This window comes from Impatiens glandulifera, unplaced genomic scaffold (genome assembly GCF_907164915.1).
Source record: "Impatiens glandulifera unplaced genomic scaffold, dImpGla2.1, whole genome shotgun sequence".
In the NCBI taxonomy this organism is placed as follows: Eukaryota; Viridiplantae; Streptophyta; class Magnoliopsida; order Ericales; family Balsaminaceae; genus Impatiens; species Impatiens glandulifera.
In genome coordinates, this window is record NW_025919536.1 from 132,569 (window position 1) to 155,400 (window position 22,832).

Sequence of the window (22,832 nt, forward strand, 5' to 3'; positions counted from 1 at the left end):
AATCACAACTTCTAGTTCACAAATCACAATTTATTTGTAACTATTCAGACTTGTTTAACCCTCTATAACTTGAAACTAAACCATTGAATCATTTCGTTCAAAATTCAAAGATTTACCTCAATCACACTTCTGTCATCAAATAACAAATAAAAAAAAGTTAATTTACTTTTCTGCTATTTTGTAATTATCGTGACTATGATTATGACCGAGATAAATAAATTAAATGCTTGAACCAACTTAAATGAAGAATAATCTATAACAAAGGTGTTATATATATACACAGTACAGAGTTTACAGCAAAACTCAAATTGGCACAACATATAAGAGAATTCTAACAAAAAAAGATTTGTTCATCGTACTCGAGGCTGCTGTCGGTGGGCTGGTAATGGAGAGGCAGCAGAAGGTGTCGTATTCATGGGCGAGCGATGATGCGTTTTTGGTGGTAAGTTACTTTTCGAGTCATTAGCAGTTCGAGTTTTGGATGTGCTTTTCAAGGACTGGATCTCTTCTAAGGTGGCTAAAACCAGTGACATTTTTGGGCGTGCTTTAGGCTCTGATTTTAGACACTGCAGAGCAACATTAGCAGCCATAAAAGCTCCTTTTTTAGGATATTGTCCTTCTAATTTTGTGTCCATAATCCTGAATAGTTTTCGTTTGTCCCCTAAATAAGGAATAGCCCACTCCACTAGATTCTATTCTACACCCATTCTTGACTTGTCAACAGCTCGACGACCAGATTGCAATTCGAGTAACACTACTCCAAAACTATACAGATCACTTTTTGTCGTCAACCGACCTATTTGTTGATTGACAAAATCACAAAATAATGTATTCTCTTAATCTGATTACTTTCATTTGAAAAGACCTGATTTCTCAACCAGATGTGGATCCATATAAAAAATTCAAAATTTTATTGGCATATGTTGAAAACTAACTCACTTCTGAAAAGATGATTCTCCAAGCTCCCTTTTGGAAAAAACTCATAAACCAAGAGCTTATCCTTATCACCTTCCGAACAATACCCAATAAGCTTAACCAGATTCGGATGAAGAAGTTGGCCAAGATAGTTAACTTCCGACTGTATATAATAATACTTGGAAGAAGTCAAAAACAGAGCAAAATAATTATAACCTGAAAAAAAAGAAAAAAAATACCAACCACTCCTTGTGACCTTGGAAGCCTTCAAGTTTAAGTTTCTTGACAGCAACAACGATGCCAGAACATGGCCTAGAAGTAGTGAGCATGATAGGATCCACTTTATCGGTAGAGACGGGGGTCTGACTATTGATGAAGTCTTATGAAAAACGGTTTAAAAGAAATCCTGTTAGGGATTTAATTCGCTTTCTATTCTACACAAACTCTTGTAAACACTTGAAACAGAATCAAGGCGGAATTGTTTACTTGGGTTTGAAGCTCAAGATGAAGAATGAAAAAATGACAGAAATGAAAGAACACAGCAGTTTGTTTATGGATGTTCGGAGAAACTCTCCTACGTCACCCCTTCTTCCAACCACCGGAAGGATTCACTATAATATGATTAGAATCAAATACAGTTGGCACACACTTAGCTCACTATTGAACAGAACACACCCTGTTCAATTTACAAGATGAAGAATATCACTCAGCTACTGGTGTTTTTGATTCTAGCTCTCTCTTGATTCACACACAGTACAATAAGGAAAGAAGCTTCACAGTATAATATTCAAATGCTTGAATTCAGTAAGCAATATGATCAAATAGTTTCTTTCTCTGTAAAATCCGGTTGCTTACTGATTCAGTGAGACAGATTGTCCGTTGTCCTTGAGATTTAATAAATACAGGGCAGAGACTAACGGTCGAATCTTTTAGAATGATACGTGACACTCTTCCATTGGAAAACCTCCATAGTACACAACAGGTTTTGAGCACAAGGATCGTGGTCGTACAACAACTGGTAGTGCGCCGAATATTCTATCAGGGATGTACCTGCAAAACAAGTAATATGAGGAACATTCTCTTACGTGGCATTCTTTGGTTGGTTGCATATAGCTATCGTACTAATCTTCACTAGAAAGTGGAGTAGAAGTATGGTACAGCTATAGCACGTGGGTAGGCGGGTGCTAGCTTCAAGCATTCTTCTTAAGCTGAGCATTAGACGTATTTCAGTTAGACGACCTCGTCTAATGAAAAAAACATCCCCGTCTAAGAGCAGAATCTATTAAACTGACTGGTCTAATGAAATTAGACTTAAGTCTAATTATAATCACTTCAGACTAATCTAAAGGAGTTAGACTTATGTCTAACTTTCACCAATTAGACTACACGTCTAATTGTTACAAACCATTAGACTGCACGTCTAACTCCACTGAGTTAGACTGCACGTCTAATTCCGGTTCAACTTCAGACTTGTCTGAAGGAGTTAGACTTACGTCTAACTTTCACCATCCAATAGACTGCACGTCTAACTCCGTTGAGTTAGACTGCACGTCTAATTCCACATATATTAGACTGCACGTCTAACTCCGCTGAGTTAGACTACACGTCTAATTCCACATATATTAGACTGCACGTCTAACTCCGCTGAGTTAGACTGAATGTCTAATTCCACATATATTAGACTGCACGTCTAACTCCGCTAAGTTAGACTGCACATCTAATTCCGAGATCTATTAGACTACACGTCTAACTCCACGAGTTAGACTGCACGTCTAACTCCACGAGTTAGACTGCACGTCTAACTCCACGAGTTAGACTGCACGTCTAATTGTGTGCATCTAATGCCAAAATCAGTCTAATGAGCCTCATTAGAGACAAGTCTCATGAAATATGATTTCAATACACCTGCATCAAAACGCATAAATCATTTCATCATCAAAATCCCAATGGTTAAATTATTTCAACACTTAGTCAAAATAATTTGACCCAACAATTTCTTCCTTTTTGATGAAGAAATTTAAAACCTAGATATATATATACCAAAATAAGAATTCATCATATAAATAAGCAAAACCCCTGTTCACTTACATCTAACTTCCAAAAACCAATATTCAGAACATTATCAAAGAAATATTGTTTGAAAGACTTAAACAGAGTAGAAGAAAAGAATTTATTGTTCTTCCATTTTTACTCGAAGATCGGTTGAGCTCATGTCTTGGCCGGTTAACATGTTGAGAAAAGGGAGAAGACTGCGACCATAGCTTCCACTTGGTCTACCACCACGATCACCGCCACTGGCACGACCTCTTTGATCAAAGCCTGATTGCCTACCGCGACCACCACCACTACTTCGGCCTCCACGATCACCACTGCTTCGACCTCCGCCTCTTTTAGTTGGCCTATGATTTTCATCATTACTTGGAGCTCGTCTGGATCTAGTGCCGGTTGACACACCGTCACTTCTTATGCTTGACTCACATTGGGTGATTCGAGGTTGATCTCTATCAGCATCAACTTTAGCATTCTCCTTTGCTTAAAACTTCCTTGCAATAGAGTCAGCAAATTCTTGTCGTTCACCATCTGTTCTTCTTTAACGTCCTTGAATTTCCACCATTTGATTCTTCATCAGGCTGAATTCATCCATAGTCTCCCTATGACGGTCATCATTGATGTGCCTTTCAAGGTCCATCATTTCAGATTGACGAATGAAGAGCTTCTTTTCAAAATTGGAGAAGTTTAAGTTTGAGACATGAGTCTCATACGTGTTCTTCTTCAGAGTGTTGTCCAGTTCAGTAAGAACTTTGATAACTTCAGCAAAATCCTTTATTTCTTCTCTCTGGGTGTTCAAAGCCTTAATCATGTTTGATCCCATCGAAACCACGTTCTTCTGAAGAGATGAGAGCACAGAAGTCGTCGACTTTAGAAGCTTAATACCTTCAGTAGAGGATTCTTCGTTGGATGAATTCTCTTGAGACTTTGTTGCCATGCTCTGGATAGGTTCAAAATGAGTATGAATCTGCATCGATTGCTCTGGTTGATCCTTCTCAGCCACCTTATCATCTTTATTCTGCTCTTCTTCCAATAGTTTATCTTCAGCTCTCTGAAATCTTTCATACAGATCTCTAGAGTAGTGACGAGGGTTGTTGACATTTTCATGAACACTTCCCGTAATGATATTGGGGAATGGAAGGGGCCTGACATATCTTGCATATTGGTCATGTTCCTCCTCAGATGAGGAACTTTCTTCTCCAACATCCTTGTCTTTGGAGGGTTTCCCCTCAGATCTGATAATCTCTGGCTGAGTTACTTCAGCCATCTTCTCTTAGGCTTTCTCTGTTCTCACAATAGGGGATATCGCAACATTTTCTTCAATAGGAGCTTGAGAAGACTCCTCAACCACATATTCTTCAACCACTTCTTCTTCATTTGTTAGAAGAGCTTGTTCAGGCTCTTGAACAATCACTTTTTCTTCATCTCCATGAGGATTCTCTTAAATGGGTTTATCCAGAATACGTCTTTCTTTAGCAGAAAGGTTCCCAAAATCAATCAAAAGAGAAGAATCTAGCTCATCGGCATCATCATTAGCATCAAGGATATCCATCGTTTCATCATCATCAAAAGGTTTTGCTCCAGAGCAATTAGCGCCATGAATGTATCGGGTAGCCACCGAGACGTAATTATCCATGATGTCATCCAGCCTCTTTAACACTTTCACTTCCACTTCAGAGCCTTTCTCAACAGGGTTAAAATTACCCTTTCTGGCTTCAAGAATTGGGAAAAGTGCTCTTCCACATAAGCACGCTTCAACAAGATCCTTTCTCTTCAGAGCTTCAGCCACTTCTGAAGTTTTAGCCCACTTGAGAACTTTCTTCTCATTGGCTACACGTTTCTTCCACTCTCGGGTTATTGCAGAGTTTGATAGGGCTTCATTGTACTTGGTAGACAATCTTTCCAGGGACCATGATTCGAAAATTTCCAACTTTTCAGCCGCAATGGCTTTGACTTGATCTAACACGAGCTCAACAATGCTTGTTGCCTCCGATACTTCTTCAGAAACAGGAATTTCAATATCTTTACGTTTTCCAACAACCTCGACGGGTTTTGGAGCAGGTCTGGGTTCATTGAAGACAATTCCACATGACAGCCTTGCGGAACACATCAATTCGTACGCTAATTGGGGTTTCTTGCACATCTCAGTAGGGCTATACGAGTAACCTTCCCAGCTACTAAGGAATCTTTTTCAGCAGATTTACCAGCAACAAGGGTAAGAACAACGCCTTGTTCTGGTTGAGCACTTTCTGTAGCACCTGCGGCTATTTGATGAGGTCAACAACAGGAGACTCAGTCATGTTAGCATTTTCATCATTTGGACCAGCTGACTCAACAGCGGGCCCTTAAGCAGATTTTCTTATAGGAGAGAAGACAGATTCATCTTATTCCATCACAGGAACATTAAACTTAGGCACATCGGCCAAAGGTCTAGAGGAGGTTACCTTCATTGACTTAGACGCGCGAGGCGCCTTGGTCTTCTTTTCTTTCGAGACACAGGATATCGAAGGCTTTCTCAGGATAGTCGCCGGAGAAGATAGAGAGGACATGAGAGTAGCAACAAGTACACCTGGACCTTGCCTTATTCTTGAATCGACAGATTCATAATCTTTCTTCGTGAAGTTTTTCAGACTGGAGTAACTGGCCTCTGATTCATTCAATGTCTTTAATTTCTTTGCCCTTGTTGACATAACAGAAGTAGATGGTTGTTTGGATCGAGTGGAAGGCTTACCACCTGTTTGATAACTGGATGCACCTGAGGCAGATTCCATATTGTTCTTCATCCTCATCAAAGTACTAGCAACTGTAAGGGCAGAGAATACCCTCGGAGTGTTGATTTGCTCAGGTTCACCCACATGAACCCCCAAATACTCCATCAATCGACTCAGTTGAGCCGCATACGTTATGCTTTCCTTGTTTGCCTAGCAGATAGAAAAGCAAAGGTTCTGGAAAAGGGTATATGCCCAGTTTACCTGGATTCCCTTTGAGATTGCGCACATATAATCGAAACGGTCTTGACTATAGAGATGAAAGGAACCAGACTTCCCTTGGAGGGCTTTTGCAATCACATCGTTCAACAAAATGAAGTGGGGTTTGAGAACCTTCTAGTTTCCATTTACATGGATCATCGAGCCATCGGCAGTAAAGGTCTTCTTCATCTCTTGCATAATATCTGATGAAAGAATCATGTCGAACGTGTGCCCCTCCGTCGGAAGTTCAAAGAACTCCGCATAAACACTTTCGTCAAAAGAAAATTCCATGCCATTGACGGTTGCTATGATAGATTCGCCCACCATAGTTGCAGATTTGAAGAACTCGCGAACTTCTTTTTCATAGAAGATGAATGGACCACCGAGATACTTTCTCAACCCAGAATACTCTAGGGTTCTGAACATATCCACTACTTCTGGCTGATCGAAAGTGTAGACCGATGGAAAATCCACCTGCAATGTACAATGACCCAAAGTGATTTTCTTGTTCACTATTTTTAGAGGAATACGAACAGACACAAGATTTCAGAGAGATTTAGAGAGAAGAATGCAAAGAAAGCTAGGGTTCTTAAGGATTTTAAGAGATGAAAAGCTTTCAAACTCATGCAAGGATATTCTTATATAGACAGACTAAAGATACACAGAATAACCGTCACTTTTCTTAAGGGTATGGCCCATCAATAAATGTTAGACGTCCTTTACAAAGAGTCATTATTAAAAATGAGGGTATATTAGTCATTTTCTCTAAACCTGAAAAACACGTGTCTTCACGTTGTTAAGAGATGACTGTTTGATATTTGAGCAGGAAAAACGGATATCTCCTCACGTGGGACAGCTGTCCTTGATCAGTCTAATCGGCACGTAGTTAGACGTTTTTCTTACTGCATAAATCCATATATCTAAACGCCTATTAGACGGATGGGTCTATTAGACGCATACGTCTAATTCCGTGTTGTATAAAATACGTCTAATGTCTATTAGACGTGTACGTCTAATTCCGCATGAACATCACGTGTTAGACGTGTGTTTGATTAGACGTGAGCATCCTCTTGCTCATGACATAAAAATGTCTAACGTCTATTAGACGTGTATGTCTAATCGCGTAGGTTTTAAACCTTAACATATAGACTTAGATGTATAGATTTTGAGCAAAAATACGTCTAAGTACGAACCGTTTCTTTTAGACACACTTGTCTAATAGACCAATTAAGGATTTTCGTCTTGAGAGTATCCTTACTTCCAAAGTAATTTTTCCTTTCATTTTGTATAGGGACAGAAAGGCATAAGAAACAATTTTTGTGGTCCAAAGACCAAAAATATTTTTAACAAATAAAAACATTTAATCTACTAGAATGGAAAAAGTCATTGTTGATCTTCCAGGCTGTGTACTCAAAAGAGTATTCTTCTTTCTTCCCTCCTGCAATCCTCCTGCATCACCTACAAAGGAAACTATTTACATATTTTGGTACCCACATTCACTTGGGTCCTCGATAAATTAGTCCCTTAGGAATCCATATTTGAGTTATTATGATGGATTTCCCATTTTGTGTTGTAATTAATGCATATGATTTTGACTTAGTAGATGACTTCCTGCTAGCCACTGATCCCTTAGCTTTTGAAGAAGACTTTCTTTTAAAACTCCTTGACTTAGAGTCAGGTTTTAGATTGCCAGACTTGTTAGCTGCTTCCAGCTTATTCTTAAGCCAGCTAACACTCGACGGAACATAAACTATTTCATTTTTGAAAGCAACTTCTTCATGAATAGGATTAGATTCAATGTTAGTCATACTCCCTTTGACAAAACTTATTGGCTTAAGTTTGTCAGTTGAGTTTGACTTTTTGCATGACAGGTTAAGGTCATTGCTATCAAATCCCAATCCAGATCTAGATCTAACAGGTTTTATCTGATATTTGATAGCTTCTCTAGACTTTGTCCATGCACAGACAATATAGTTTAACCTCTTGTTTTCAGATGAAAGAGTTTTAATCTGTTCTTTGAGCATCTCATTCTCATATGAGATATCTTCAACCTTCTTTTCAAAAACGTTTGACTCTTCAATTTGAAATAGTGTTGGTTTGTTTATATCTGGTGAAAATTTAGTCTCATTGTTTCACCAGGACGCATCTTGAAGTTATCAAACTGTTGAGTGGCAACCATGATCTTGTTTTCCTTGGTTTGCTCGTTGCCCTCACACAGTTGGGTGAGTCTGTCCCAAACCTCTTTGGCAGTATCGTATTTGATAATGTAGTTGAATATACTATCATCAAGAGATCTGTATAGAACATCGAGAGCCATGTTGTTGAGGTTGTTCTGCCTCTTTTCATCAGCGGTCCAGTCAGCTTTCTCCTTATCGATCTTGATAGGACCTTCTGTGACTACACTCCACATGTCGTCATGAAGAAAAGAAAGATGAGAACGAACACTTTTCTTCCATACAATGTAGTTTTCTCGAGAGAAGGTTGGAATGACTGTAGCACTAGCATCTTTTGTTATGGTCGACATTTTTCAGGAAAAGCTTGAGAATAGAAACAGGGCTTTGATACCAATTGATAGGATCGGATTTATCGATAGAGACGGGGGTCTGGCTATTGATGAAGTCTTATGAAAAACGGTTTGAAAGAAATCCTGTTAGGGATTTAGGTCGCTTTCTATTCTACACAAACTCTTGTAAACACTTGAAACAGAATTAAGGCGGAATTGTTTACTTGGGTTTGAAGCTCAAGATGAAGAATGAAAAGATGACAAAAATGAAAGAACACAGCAGTTTGTTTATGAATGTTCGGAGAAACACTCCTACGTCACCCCTTCTTCCAACCACCGGAAGGATTCACTATAATATGATTAGAATCAAATACAGTTTGCACACACTTATCTCACTATTGAACAGAACACACTCTGTTTAATTTACAAGATGAAAAATATCACTCAGTTAATGGTGTTTTTGATTCTAGCTCTCTCTTGATTAACACACAGTACAATCAGGAAAGCAGCTTCACAGTATGAATATTCAAAGGCTTCAATTCAGTAAGCAAGATGATCGAATAGTTTCTTTCTCTATAAAATTCGGTTGCTTGTTGATTCAGTGAGACTGATTGTCCGTTGTCCTTGAGATTTAATAAATATTGGGCAGAGACTAACGGTCGAATCTTTTAGAATAATACGTGGCACTCTTCCATTGGAAAACCGCCATAGTACACAGCAGGTTCTGAGCACAAGGATCGTGGCCGTACAACAACTGGTAGTGCCCCGAATATTCCATCAGGGATGTACCTTCAAAACAAGTAATATGAGGGAAATTCTCTTACGTGGCATTCTTTGGTTGGTTGCATATAGCCATCGTACTAATCTTCACTAGAAAGTGGAGCAGGAGTAGGGTACAGCTATAGCACGTGGGTAGGCGGGTGCTAGCTTCAAGCATTCTGCTTAAGCTAAGCATTAGACGTATTTCAGTTAGACGACCTCGTCTAATGAAATAAACATCCCCGTCTAAGAGCATAATCCATTAGACCGACTGGTCTAATAGAATTAGACTTAAGTCTAATTACAATCACTTCAGACTAATCTGAAGGAGTTAGACTTACGTCTAACTTTCACCAATTAGACTATACGTCTAATTGTTACAAACCATTAGACTGCACGTCTAACTTCACTGAGTTAGACTACACGTCTAATTCCGGTTCTACTTCAGACTAATCTGAAGGAGTTAGACTTACGTCTAACTTTCACCAATTAAACTACACGTCTAATTCCGGTTCTACTTCAGACTAATCTGAAGGAGTTAGACTTACGTCTAACTTTCACCAATTTGACTACACGTCTAATTCCGGTTCTACTTCAGACTAATCTGAAGGAGTTAGACTTACGTCTAACTTTCACCAATTAGACTACACGTCTAATTGTTATAAACCATTAGACTGCACGTCTAACTCCACTAAGTTAGACTGCACGTCTAATTCCAGTTTTACTCCAGACTTGTCTGAAGGAGTTAGACTTACGTCTAACTTTCACCATCTAATAGACTGCACGTCTAACTCCGCTGAGTTAGACTAAACGTCTAATTCCACATATATTAGATTGCACATTTAACTCCGCTGAGTTAGACTATACGTCTAATTTCACATATATTAGACTGCACGTCTAACTTCGCTAAGTTAGACTGCACGTCTAACTTCGCTGAGTTAGACTGCACGTCTAATTCCACATATATTAGACTGCACGTCTAACTCCGCTAAGTTAGACTGCATGTCTAATTCCGAGATCTATTAGACTGCACGTCTAACTCCACGAGTTAGACTGCATGTCTAATTGTGTGCATCTAATGCCAAAATCGGTCTAATGAGCCTCATTAAAGTCAAGTCTCATGAAATATGATTTCAATACACCTTCATCAAAACGCATAGATTATTTCATCATCAAAATCCTAATGGTTAAATTATTTCAACACTTAGTCAAAATAGTTTGACCCAACAGAGCAATTGTTCATCAATCCAACCTTTGAATACATAACCGAATCCACCTTCGCCAAGAAGACTGTCAGGGCAAAAGTTTCTTGTGGCGTTCCTTAGCTTGTTATATGAGAATTCCTTGGCATGAGTTGATGAAAGGATTTCACTCTCTGATCTTGGATATGGGATAATCATATCATTGTTTTCTCTATAACAAGATGGGACTGTAATATTTTTCATATAAACAAACAAACAAACAAACCAATTGATTAAACCTCAGAAACAAATTATTATTATTATTTGGATCCTACAAACAAACAAACAAATAAATAAATAAATTTCCTTTCTTGGACGTTGTTAGAGGTTATACCAAATCAGGAAACTACATAAAAGATTTCCAGATAACTAAAGATATCAAATCGAATAGGATGGATTAACTAACTCTACAAGAAACACATTTGTTTGTTACCTGAATTGCTGGAAGGGATTTGAGCTGAATCCTGCGTGACGCATCCAACCAACCAACCAACCTGCATTCAACGAATCAGGGCGAATCAATGACGTTTTGTAAAGGAAATCAACACAAACAATTATATGTAAACGAAATCAACACAAAATATAAACGAATATAGTGGAAATTTTATCTTTGGTCGTCGTCGTTCGCCGTTTGAAGTTCTTCGCCGCTTTAGGCCATTGAATATAGTGGAATGGTCCACGGTGTCTCTTCGATTGGTTCTTCGCCGATGAAAAAGAAGAGAAAGTCTTTTCCGTCATTAAGATTCACGGCGGAGAAGACCTAGATGAGAGAGAAAATGAATCAAAAATAAAAAATAAAATTATGATTTTATAGGATTTTGGTTGCGTCACGCAACTGGAGTTGCGTTACGCAAGGGTATAATTGTCATTAAAAAAAAGAGGGTCACCGGCGCTATTTAAATTATGCCCCCACACCATACGCATTTAGGCCTGTTATTCGGGTCATTTCCTCAAATTTCCCCCTTATACAACTAGTTTCTTTAAACATATTTAAATATACCTACTATTAAAAAAAAATTCATTTAGCCTATGTTTTATTTTTAAATTTATATATTTATAAATTAAATATTAATATATTTTTTCTCTTTTTCATTAATTAAACCATTTATTCTCTTAGTTTTCAAATTCTTATTTTTAAGATATTTTAGTAACTTATTTATGAATTTTATTCTACTGTAATATTTTTTTGACGTTTTTTATTTAATTTAATATTAAAAAATTAATAATTATTTATTTATTTTTTAATTAATGACTCTTATAGTAGTAAGGAATATTATTTTGTCTAATATTTGATTATTTGATTATTACTCTTTTGTTGATTGATGAATGAATTGCTATTATTAACGAATTCTTGATTATTAATTTATTTATTTTGTGTTGAAGGGTTTTTGTTGTTGAAGGGATAAATAACTTTTATATCTAACCATTGGAACCAAACAATTTTAAAATAATTAATAATCAATATTAGTATAAGAAAAAAACATAAAAAGAAGAAGAAATCTAAAATTAAAATAATTAATGATAAATACTCTTTATATATATATATAATGCTTAATTTGAATTTGTTTGATTTGTCGGGTCGAGAGTTTGGTTAATTTAGATATATACAGTAGAAACTCTTTAAATTAATATTCGGTAAATTAATAAACTCTCTAAAATAATAAATTTGTCCGGTCCCGACTTAGGCCAACGTAAAAAATTGAAAAACTCAATAAAATAATAAGATAATATTTTTTCGGGAATCCCTTTATAATTTTCGGTCCCAAAAAAATCATAAAATAATAATTCATAGAAATTGAAAACATATCACTCTATTGAAAACATATATATTACACCTACAATATATTCAAGAAAGTTATCTAATACTTTAAAAGTCATTAATAGTACTAACTTTGAGTTAAAATGTTTGATGCAATGTAATTCTAAGAGGCATAGACTAATTGTCTTTTTTTTGTTTAATATGTATAATTACTTATTTTAACGATATATGAATTATACATTGAATCGGTTGAAAACTCTTTAAATTAATAACTATTAATTTATCGATAAATGAATAATTATTAATTAGTCGATAAATTAATAAATTTCTCCGATCCCGGCATTATTAATTTAAATAGTTTCTACTGTATGTGAGAGTAAATAGATATTTAGGTTGAATCGTGGGTTGACTTGTTCATAAATTTGAAACTGTTAGAAATAAAAATAAAAATAAAAATATTATAGGTATGTTTCAAACTTTCAACCTAACAAAATAATTAAAATACTTTAACAAAATAATCTAATAAATCTTTAAGTTATAAATTTTATTTGTTCATTCCCAAACTAACCTATTTGTTCATTCATTCCCAAAATAACTTAGTTTACTCTTCAAACTCAGTTTTTTTATTATATTTAAAATTCATTATATATATATATATTAAATTATTATTTTTATAAATTTTATATATTAAAATTATTATTTGCATAAACTAATTATTTATATTTTGATATATATTTTTAATTATTACTTTTATAAATTTGATTATTTATATTTTAATATATAACTAAATTATTAGTTTTTACAAATTTGATTATTTATATTTTAATATATAAATATATATTTACATTTCAATTATTATGGAAATTTTTTAAACTTTGTCATTTGTCATGTGTCTTTTATTATTAAAATGTGGTAATTTTGTTCCCAGTGAAAATTTGAGAGAGAAGAAAATCAACGATTTCAAATTCAGTGTATTCGAACCAAAATTGATAATCCACGAATGTCTTACGAAACGTAGCCAATGTTGTCCTGAGAAACATCGTCAATAATTTAGATAAATGATGATTGTAATTGTTTTTATGAATTATTAATTATTATATTGTTAGGGTTAAAATACTTTAAATTTATTAATATTTATCAATTATTTATTAGAATGCTAAAGGGAATATTTATTACACTATATAAATAATAATTAAATGTAAATATATATATATATTAAAATATAAATAATCAAATTTATAAAAATATAATTATTTATCAAAATATAAATAATCAAATTTATAAAAAAAAATAATAATTTAAAATATATATCAAAATATAAATAATTTAATTTATACAAATAATAATTTAAATATATAAAATTTATAAAAATAATAATTTAATATATATATATATATAATTAATGAGTTTTCAATATAATAAACAAAAAAACTGAGTTTAAACAATAAACTAGGTTAGTTTGGAAATGAATAAAAGTTTGGGAAGTTGAACGCCAAGCCAGGTTAGTTTGGGAAACTATCCATGAATGAGAGAGGAATGACATAACATGACATTTAGGGATGACAATAAGGCAGTTCGGGGCAAAGAATACATTTACCATCCTCACCCAGTTTATATTTCGGGGATTTTTTTAATACCATCCCCGCCTCGTTCGGTTTTGGGGAATCCCCGTGAGGCACCGTTTATAAAATATTTTTAAAAAATAATTAAAAAAAATTATATAAAAAAAATATATAAAAAAATTATATAAACGATTTTGTTATATAATATATTGAAATTTTATATTATTATAAAAAAAAATAAATTTATAACTCTTATAAAATATAATGTATAAATAAATATATTGGTGATTTTATATATTTAATTTTGTTTATAGTGTTCGGGAAGGAATTAGGGTAAGATCGGGGCAAGTCGATACGGGGACACAAATACTATCCACGTTCTTTCTAGTTCGGTTTCAGGGAGAAATCGCCTAAAACAGGACAATTCGATTCGATTTTAAATTGTCATCCTTAATAACATTATTAGTTGAAAAAATAAAAAAATATAAAGATATATTAGAGAGAGAAATTTAAATTGCCGTAACGTCATTCTATCCTTCATTGTTCTTTCAATTTTCTTCCAAAGTTATTTTTCATATATATAAATAAATAAAAATAAATAAAAAAATATTTTTATTAATAAATTTATATAATATATTGAGAAAAGTTATGATATAATAACAATGTTATATATATATATCATTATTATTTTTATTTAATATTAGGATAAAAGATATAATTATTTTTATTATATTTGTTTTAATATGAGTTATAATTATTCAAAATGTAACTTACATATATATATATACACAAAATTATAAAATTATTTCAACAATCATAAATTATCTAGCGGTTAAAGTGTTAACATTTCATAAGACTATGGTTCTAATCCCTCTAAAAGTAATATTATATGTGGGTGCGCGAACATTGTACATGAAGAAAAAGCAAGAATGTATGCCAAAAGGTGTAATAGAATTTTGGGAATGACGGTTTGAGTAAAACAAATATTGGTGAGAAAACCTAAGGGTTCATCAACGAAGGGTGATTCAAGACCTAAGATCATGCCGAAATGTGTAATCAAATATTTAAGAATGCACCCTTGAAAACCGCGAAGTTCTTACACAGAGGGTGAGCGAAAGCCAAAAGACATAATCAAATGCTTGAGAATGATTCGGGTTAATAATACATCATTAAAAGATAATTTAGATTGTATATATATGGATGAAAAAGATTTTAATAATGCATTTTTAGTATTATTATTTTATTAATTATTTATTTATATATATAAAATACATAAAATATTTATTATTTTAATTTATATTTTTCATATATATATATATATATTTTAGAAATATATAAATTAAAAAATATATTTAACTAAATATGTTAATTATTTAAAGTGGTCGAATTTTTTATTTATTTATTATTATAAAAATACAAAATAAGAGATTATATACTTGAAATAATATTTCAGAATTAAAGAAAAAATTTAAAAATAATATCAATATATATTTAATATATTATTAATTAAAAAGACTAAAATAAAAAATAATATATATTTGTTAAAAGTAAAAATAAAAAAATAAAATATATATTTAATAAAATATGTTAACTTTTAAATTTATTGAGAAATGTATTGAAGACTTATTTATTATTATAAAAAAAATTTAGATGCGTGAAAAAATTATTTTTTTATTTATCACATATTTTTTTTATTTAATTATTTATATATTTATATATCTATATATATATATATATATATATATATATATATATATATATATATATATATATTAATTTTTAATAATTTTTAATAATTTATTATTATAAAAAAACATATTAAGATATTGTATGAACAACATTTTTATTAGTACATATTTTTATTTAACGGTGCCTAAATTAATGCCAAAAAATGTAATCGAATGTTGGGAATATTGGCTTGAGTAAAGCAATCATTTGTGAGAAAACTTAAGAGTTCTTCAATAAATTGTGATTTAGGGTCTAAGATTATGCAAAAATGTGTAATTAAATGTTTAAGAATGCACCATTGAATACCGCAAAATTCTTACACAGGAGTGAGCCAAAGTTAAAAGACATAATTTAATATTTGAGAATGGTTATGATTAATAATGTATCATTGAGTTGAAAGATAATTTATATGATATATATGGGTACAAAAGATTTTAATAATGTATATTTTAGTATTAAATTATTAATTATATATATATAAAAATATATCAGAAAATTCATAAAATATAATAAATATTTATTATTTTAATTATAATGTTCATATATATATTTTTAAAATTATAATAAAAAAGAAATTTAAAAATATATTTAACTTAATTTGTTAAGTTTTTAAAGTGATCGATTTTTTTTTTTTATTTCTTTATTATTATTATAAAAATACAAAATAAGACATTATATATTTGAAATAATATTTTAGAATTGATAAAAAAAAAATTAAAATGAAAAATATCAATATATACTTAATATATTATTAAATAAAAAGACTGAAATAAAAATAATATTTATTCAAAATAAAAATAAAAACTTAAAAACAAATTAATAAAAATATTTAAATTTAAAAAAATTAAAAATATAATTATCAAAATACGTTAAGTTTTAAATTTATTGAAAAATATATTTGACAATTATTTATTATTATAAAAAAATTAAGATAGGTGAAAGAATAATTTATTTATTATCATATATATTTTTTAATTATTTATATATTTATTTTAAATAATTTTAATAATTTAATATTATAAAAAAACAAATTAATACATCGTATGAAGACCGAGAAAATGAAGTTTTCCAATCACTGACTAAACCAATTCAATTGTGGAATCCTACTAAGTGAAATATTGAGGCACTTATGGTATAACGGGCCAATTTAATACATTATATGAAGATCGAGAAAATGAAGTTTTTTAATCATTGACTAAACCCATTTTCAATTTTTACTAAGCGAAATATGGAGGCACTTATGGTAGATCGGGCCAATTTGATATTTCACAGTAAACCGACCGAAGGAATGAATCATTTAGAAAGTCCAATTATATAATTGCATGCTTAGAATCCATGTTTTATATTTGAAAGAGGTTGACCATTGCTTCTCTTATGAACACATTTTTATTAGTACATATTTTTTATTTACTTATTATATTAATTTAATTATTTTTTAATATTTGTTTATTATCTATTATAACAATTTATTATTATTTTTATATACAATAATTTTATTTTGACATTGTTTTTTATTATTTATATATATATATATTAATTTTAAATATTATTTATATTTATACAATTATCTATTATATGAATTTATTTATTTTTATACAAATTATTATATTAAATTTATTTTTTTCTATTTTTATATAAATGTTTATTCTTAATAAATTTGACTCAAAATTATTATTAATATAAAAAATATAAAAAATTTAAATGAATTAGTTAGATAAATTTTTTTTATTTTGTAAATAAGTATATAATAATAATAATAAAAATTACACCCAGATAAAAATTTATATAATTTGATCCAAAATTCAATATTTGATGAATTATTTTTTTTCTAAACTACATTTTTCTTTCTACCTAATTTATGTTATCAATTTATATGGTCCGCAAGCAATTATATCAAGCAATTATATCTTTTTTTATAGATGTTTTTCAAACTTTATATATTCGATAGATTTAAAAATAATATAAGTAAACATTAAATTTGAATTTTATTTAATTTTATAAATTAAAACCAATTCAAAGATTTGAATAATATTATATTTATTTAAAATATTTATATATATTATTTTGTTTACCTGTTTACCCGTACAATGCATGTAATCCATGACTTTTAGTTATTTATTTGATTAAGAGACAATTTCATTAAAATACACTTTATTTCTTTTTAAGTAAAACATTTAAATTTAAATGTTGAGTTATTGTGTATTGTTATTATTTTTTCTGAAACTTCTCCGGCTTTATTTATTTCTCTCTGAAACTTCTCCAGCCAAAATCCTAAACTCCAAATCTCAGCCCATTGTATCGTTTTTACAGATTTAGTTATTTAATTTACAAAGCTAGTTATTTAGGGTTTAGGGACCCAACGTTTTTACAGATCTAGTTATTTAGGGTTTAGAGATTTATTTCAGTTCGTTTTTATATGATAACATTGTTTTATTTTTTAGGAAACCAGCACTAAAGCACCGAACCTGAACAACATAGTAGATGATGCACCGAACCTGAACAAATCCCCCCTATTGAACCCAAAAGATACCCGATTGTGTATAAAAAATTGTACATTTCAATTTTGGTATATTTTGATGTCCCAAAATGTCCCGAAACCATCATTTCGAGACTAGAAAATAGATTTCTAGGGGAAATTTCCCAAAATATCTCGAATTGGGTGGGTTTCGGGACCCGAAATGAGTGATTTCAGGACCCGAAATGGGTGATTTCGGGACCTAAAAGGATGGTTTCGAGACCTAAACGAGTAGTTTCGGGATCCAAAAAGGTGGTTTCGGGACGTATTTATTACAATTACACTTATTTTTGCAGTGAAATTCTTAGTATTGAATGACATTTTCCTTCGAATAACAACTTTTCAATTATACACATCATATTCTCACTTAATTGGATTCGAGATTATCAAGTTAGGGAGCAAAAATGTAGGTGGTAAGAAAAAATACTTCAGCATTGGTTGTGCCAATAGTTTTATGAAAAAATCGAAGGTAAAAAATATGTTTCATCAGCCTAGACCAATAACGAAGACAAATTGTAAAGCAAATATTAATGTTGTTTTTCGGAATGAAGGGAATATTCAATAACAAATATTTGTCTTGACCACAACCATACATTAAACACTAAGAGGATACGCCATGTTGGATCCTACAAAGTAATAGACATTAATGTAAAGAGAAGATTGAATACAAACGATGAAGCTGGAATAATTGTTGTCAAAACATTTCAATCACTTGTAGTGGAAGCTGGAGGGTATGAAAACATGTCTTTCGATGAGAGAACATGTAGAAATTACGTTATAGAAGCACGAAGGTTGAGGTTAAGGAATGGGGATGTTGAAACACTCACTAATTATTTTGTAAGAATGCAAACCAGGAACTCAAACTTCTTATACCTTATTGATTTGGATGAGGAATCCCGAATTAAAAACGGGTTTTGGGCAGATAGTAGGTGCAGGACTACCTTTGAAGATTTTCACGATGTTATTTCTTTCGATACAACCTATTTGACAAATCGTTATGACATGATTTTCGCTCCGTTTGTCGGGGTTAATCATCATGGTTAATCCATTTTACTAGGATGTGGCTTATTGTCAAGTGTAGATGCAAATTCTTTCACTTGGTTGTTTAGAACTTGGTTGGAATGTATGGATGATCGACCTCCAAATGTCATAATCACAGACCAATGTCAAACCATGGCAATTGTAATTGAGAAGGTATTTTCTAAAACTCATCATTGTTTTTGTTTGTGGCATATAATGAAGAAACTTCCTATAAAACTTGGAAATCATACTGAATATTATATAATAAAGAAGAGACTGAAAAACATAGTATACAACTCCATAAATATTCAACAATGCAAAGACGATTGGATTAGACTAATAGAAGATTATCAGCTGGAAGATAATGTATGGTTGAAATCTTTATTTTTGGAAAGATCTAAATGGATAACCGTTTATTTGAAAGGAAAATTTTGGGTCGGAATGTCAACATCTCAACGGATTGAAAATATGAATGCCTTCTTTGATGACTACGTACAGTCTAAAACATCCCTCAAACAATTCGTCGAGCAATATGATAGGGCTCTGTTGAGAAATATCGAGAGAGAAAATAAATTAGATTTTCAATCATTTAATTCTTTGATACCAAATGTTAGTGGATTTGCCTTTGAAAGGCAATACCAAACCTTCTACACTCCAGATATATTTAGGTTGGTTCAAGAAGAAGTTAGAGGGTTGATGTTGTGCTCTCAGTCATTGAAGAGGAAGGAACAACTTGTATATTTAGAGTTGAGAAAATTATTTTGGGGGTTAATGGAGAACATATAAGAGATGTTTCTTACAAAGTGCATTATACTGAAATGGACTGCAATGTTAAATGTCAATATCAATTGCTTGAGTTCAGAGATATTTTGGGTAGGCATATCATGGCTGTGTTGCAAAAAATGAGGGTAAATGAGGTATTAATGTGTTATATAATGGACCAGTAGCGTAAAAATATTAAGCGTGGCTATCAAACTATCACCAACATTTATGATTCAGATATATCTGTTGAAGAAAAAAACGTCATAATAGTATAACTCGATTGATGCTCTGGAGACAATTGCTCTTTTTGGATGAACGACATAAAAGGATTGATGGAACAGTTTATGTCACTTAATCATGAAAGCACAGAAGCATCTAAAGACAAAAGTACAGAAGCATCTCCATCTCCATTTTCATCTCCAGCTACATCCATTTTGATACACTCTTCTAACAAAGTTAGAAGTCGAGGACGACCACCAACAAAGAGGAAACAATCTTTAATTGAGAAAATCCCCAAGAAGTCGTCGAGATCAAAAATGAAGGGAAATACGGCCACAACATCAATAGTGTTGGATTCAACACAACAACAACAACAACAATGGAATGATCCACTATAGACTCAATTTTCCTTCACATCACTTTTGTCCTCTCAAATATGTGTCAAAGATAATGCGTGTGGGATAACATTCAACGAAGATAGTATTTATATGATCATGTTGTAACTTTGAATTTTTTAAGATTTTGTCATAATGCGCCCCGAAATGATGGTTTCTCGTCCCAAAATGATGATTTGTCGTCCCAAAATGGTGGTTTCTCGTTCCGAAATGGTGGTTTCTTGTCCTGAAATGGTGGTTTCTCGTCCCGAAATCATGGTTTCGGGACAAGAAATGGGTGTATATCATCCCGAAATCATGGTTTCAGGACCCAGAATGGTGGTTTTGGGATCCGAAATTGGTGGTTTATCGTCCCAAAATAGGTGTTTATCGTCCCGAATTGGTGGTTTCGGGTCCTGAAAGGGTGGTTTTGGGACCCGAAATGGTGGTTTTGGGACCCAAAATGGTGGTTACGCGACCCAAAATTGTGGTTTCCCGTCCCGAAATTATGGTTTCGGGACAAGGAATGGGTGTATATTGTCCCGAAATCGTGGTTTCGGGATCCGAAAGGGTGATTTCGGAATCCGAAATGGGTGGTTTATCATCCTGAAATGGGTATTTATCATCTTGAATTGGTGGTTTCGGGTCTCGAAATTGTGGTTTTGGGACCCGAAATTGGTGTTTATCGTCTCGAAATAGTGGTTTATCGTCCCGAAATGGTGGTTTTTAACATTTTGTCACAAAAGCAAAAAGAATTGAAGACTAGAAAATACCACAATGTACTACTTATTTACATACAACTTATACATTTCAGGACAATCTTCTTTTATAATTTCTAAATATCTCTTAAAAATATTGTTCAACTTTTTGTTTAAAGTTGACCTAACGATGAACGCACAGAATTTTACTCGTAAAGCTTCAAGCATTCCACTTGCCTACAAAAAAAATAAAATTGAGCGGTTATTAAAGAATTGAGCAGTTACACTTACATTTGTTTTGGTTATACCACAATCCCATTTTGCATCGCCCAAATAAGAATGAATATGTCTCATATAGTATATTGCGCAATATGTTGTATTTGAACTATCTTGCCAAACTAATTTCAAAACTTTAAATGGGAATTTAGCAATTTTGGTTGCAATGTTCAGGTCGATAGTTTTGAAGAACTCCACAAAGGTTTCTATCTGTTTTACCATTGAAGTTAATAAACATAGATTTGAAAATACTTCAACATACAAATACGTTCAATTTACCAGTTTTCGAGTTGTGACATATTTATCTTCCCATGACATTTTTTGGGCAGTGGGAGGTTATCGATGATTTCGATTACTCTCTTTTGCATATTTATACGAACAACATAATAGTGACTTTTATATAAAATTGAGAAGAAGATCTGCAAAGTCATATTAAAATATGATATATATATATATGAGCAAGATTCAGATGATATTAATATTGGACTTACAAGATTAGCATTTTTCATTTCTTAGAGTGTTATTTCCAATAGCCTCATTTCTTCAATAATTTGTTCATTAAAACTTTGTAAATCTCTATAAAAGCCCTGCAAATGAAATTAACATCACAATTAGACCATTGGTTTAAACAACAATAAAAGATATTGTGACTTATAGAAACCACGATTTCGGGACAAAAAACCATCATATTGTGTCCCGAAACCACCATTTCGGGATGATAAACACCGATTTCGGGTTCCGAAACCACCTTTTCAGGTCCCGAAACCACCATTTCGGGTTCTGAAACCACCCATTTTGGGACGATAAACAGCCATTTTGGGACGATAAACAGCCATTTTAGGTCCTGAAACCATCCTTTCGGGTCGATAAACACTCATTTCTTGTCCCGAAACAACCCTTTTGGGACCCGAAACCCCCATTTCGGGACAAAAAACCATCATTTCTTCTTTCGGGACACACAATATGATGGTTTCTCGTCTTGAAGTGGTGGTTTCGGGACAAAAAATAGTGATTTCGAAATAATATGCAACTAATAAACCTTTCGGGACATAATATATGGATATCAAAAACATTTCTACACTAAACCCTAATCGCTATATACTTTTCTACCGTTAAATCCTAAATGGAGCTAAACCCTAATCGCTATATACTAAAGAGAATATTGATATCAAAATCATCTACGTTTCTAAAAGATAAGATTTCTTATTTACCTTGGAGTTCTTGGAGGTCTTGGAGTCTTGTCGGGCGATGTACCTAGACCAACACCAGCCTGAAAAGAAGAGTAGTATGAACTTAGACCTACCCTAAATGAAGTGAAGATACACGAAGGAAAAACTTAAAAACTTACCATTTTCGATCGAACGACGATGAAGAAAATAGAAGAAGTCGCGGATGTTAGAGAGCGAAATCGCCAGAGAAGAAAGAGATCGATCTCTAGAGAAGAAGTTACGGATCGCCGGAAATTAAAATGAAAAGAAGAAAG

The 22,832-nt window shown here is 32.3% G+C and overlaps 1 pseudogene; it reads right to left on the reverse strand.

Moving 5' to 3' along the window:
- Positions 1-234: 234 nt before the first annotated feature.
- On the reverse strand, positions 235-11,174 carry LOC124918139 (annotated as a pseudogene).
- Positions 11,175-22,832: the final 11,658 nt, after the last annotated feature.